The sequence below is a fragment of the Montipora capricornis genome, chromosome 4 (genome assembly GCF_036669925.1).
Source record: "Montipora capricornis isolate CH-2021 chromosome 4, ASM3666992v2, whole genome shotgun sequence".
Lineage (NCBI taxonomy): Eukaryota > Metazoa > Cnidaria > Anthozoa > Scleractinia > Acroporidae > Montipora > Montipora capricornis.
This window is the reverse complement of record NC_090886.1, coordinates 31,342,110-31,344,609: the sequence shown is the minus strand read 5'-3', so window position 1 is coordinate 31,344,609 and position 2,500 is coordinate 31,342,110. Positions and strand designations below refer to the sequence as shown.

General features: G+C 38.5%; 1 long non-coding RNA gene across 1 annotated transcript in view; it reads left to right on the top strand.

Annotated features, from left to right (window-relative positions):
- Positions 1–770, top strand: part of LOC138044617 (uncharacterized) — a 9,308-nt gene extending 8,538 nt beyond the window's left edge. The window contains exon 2 of the long non-coding RNA XR_011131481.1: positions 613–770. This is a non-coding gene — a long non-coding RNA (uncharacterized lncRNA). The remainder of the gene's footprint in view (positions 1–612) is intronic.
- The last annotated feature ends 1,730 nt before the right edge of the window (positions 771–2,500 follow it).

Here is a 2,500-nt window from a genome sequence, read left to right as displayed (position 1 = left end):
TTCAAAGTTCTTGCACCTTTCTTATTGACCAATCAGAAATGAAACCAAAACCAATAATTATTGTGGCTTGCACGTGCATGATTGTTTTCCCGGGCTTTGTGTCCGCTACATGTAATTGCTTTGAGTTTTGATTGGTTTACTGGATTGTCTCTGTCCTTTTTGATAGGCAAAAGTAATTATTTTGGTTTTGGTTTTTCAACACTCGGTTGAAATTCTCTCTATATGGGCATGTGTTATTATTTGGCCTCAGAAGTGCTCTACCTCCAAACATACCGGTACATGTAAGGTATGTTAACAGTCATGTTGAGACTGTGACTGTCTGTGATTGAGGGTGGGTCATGCCATTTCCTGTGCACTTTCTTTTGGGGCTGCAATACAAACAGGGTCACTGAAAATTGTGTCGAGGACAATGAGAATGTACCATACCATCCCCCCTGTAAGCAATGTCTGGTCCTCTATACTTCTCTCTCTTAAATTATTTAGACTGTTTTGAGGCACTCTAGCGTGTACAGATGATCAAGGATTAATGGCTAATAGACTTTTTAACTCATAAAATTCCAATTTTGGAAACTAAAATGTTGTTAATAACTTCATTCCACTCACGCTCAACAGAAACATCGCAAAGGTCGTGGTCCAGGGTCAAAAAGGGGTAAAACCTGTGGGCGTGGCCACAAAGGACAGGGTCAGAGAAACACAAAACCCAGACTTGGGTTTGAAGGAGGAAACACACCATTTTACCTATCAGTTCCAAAGCATGGTTTTAAAAATACGTAAGTGCAGTCTGTACATGTAGGAATGAAAGTGCCAGTTCAAAGGATGGATAGGCTATTCATTGGTTTTGTTAAGACTTAATTGGTTTTGACAGTCTTTACCTGCTAGATAGATTTTTGTAGATAGCACAGTACACCATTTGACACACTTGTGCTGGTATGTTTGCATAGTTAAAGATCCAGGCAGAGACTGTCAGCTTAAAAATGAAGACGCACTGTAAAAGGGGGCGCTTCATGCACTGCTTTTGTTAGACTTCATTCAAACACGACTGATTATTTATCCAAGATGGTGATCAACAAACGGCAACACAGAGACGGAAGCTCAAAAATATATTTCTAGCCAAAAAAAGGGACTGGGGATTACAAAAAAAGAACGACATAACATTTTTATGATATACATGTATTACGGACACATTGCCATTATGGGCTTTTTTATTGAACAAATTATCAGCAAGCTCTCGGTTGGGTCCACATTTGATTCATAAATAATTAATTTTGCATCTGCCTAAGGCACCACGCCTTTTATAGTGCGTCATCGTGTTTAAGTGATACATGTACCTGATTTTGCTCTGGCTCTTTGATCACTTAGCAAGATTAATCTGTACTGTACCTGCTGATCACTTTTCAGCAATAAGAAATAAATTATTATCATATGGACTGTATGACCCTATGCACTTTCGTTGTAAAACTATTGAGAAAATCCCATTATGAGGGCCGTACGCATTAGCACAAGAAGGGCCGGAAAAAGCCATACAGCCCTGTTGAGAACTTATGCAGTACTGTTCTGCATGATGCGATTTTTGAGAATTTCTTTGTTTCTAGATAAACATCAACAAAAACATATTAGATGATTTTCTGTGCAAATAATTATTTGTAACTTTTTTTCTCCAAACTTCATCCTCTGAGTTCTCATGTAGTATTGAGAGCCCATACTACCACTTGTGTCCATCCTTGAAGTGTGACGAATTTTGCGCGAAGTTTTACTTTTCAAACATTAACTGTTTGGCCGGTTATGTATCACTTTTAACCAATGAAATGTTGGCGGTTATGTCATGAAATTGACAAAGTTTTTGACGGGATACCAGCATGTTTTGTTCATGTGCTCTCAAAGTTTTCAGGTTTCATTGGTCAAAAGTGAGACACGACCGGATAAACCATTAAAATTTGAAAAGTAAAACTTCGCTAAATATTGGTCAGACTTCAAGGATGGACGCAAATGGTAGTAATAATAATATGCTTATTGACTGACTTTACATGTAGGTTGGAACCAGGCAGGAAAATATTTGAGCCTTGGTTATTTTCGCCCGGACCGAACGTTTTCGTTTGTCTTATATACATTAGGGCTGTTTATACAAGAGGAAATAAGCCACGGCTTACATACAGTAAGATGCGAACACCCCGTATAAATGGTACAAAATCTACGTTCACGGCTTTCTGAAGCTGCCGCTCATCCGTATCATGTACGCCACATATAAACGGCCCTATTATCATAATCTGAAACAAAAGAAGGTAAAAAATGAACTAGTTTCAAGAATTTTGATTCAAGGAAAAATTCTAAGTTCATACAACATACACCATGACCTTGGGCCAAATATTTTTCTGTCCGGCCCTCCCACTCAGTCAATAGGTTCATAGGTTCACTAAGGTTGCTTTTGAGCCATGAGCATGCAATGCGCATTTTCGATGGGTGTCATCTTGCTATGGTTAAAGCCATTCTTTTCACTATTGAA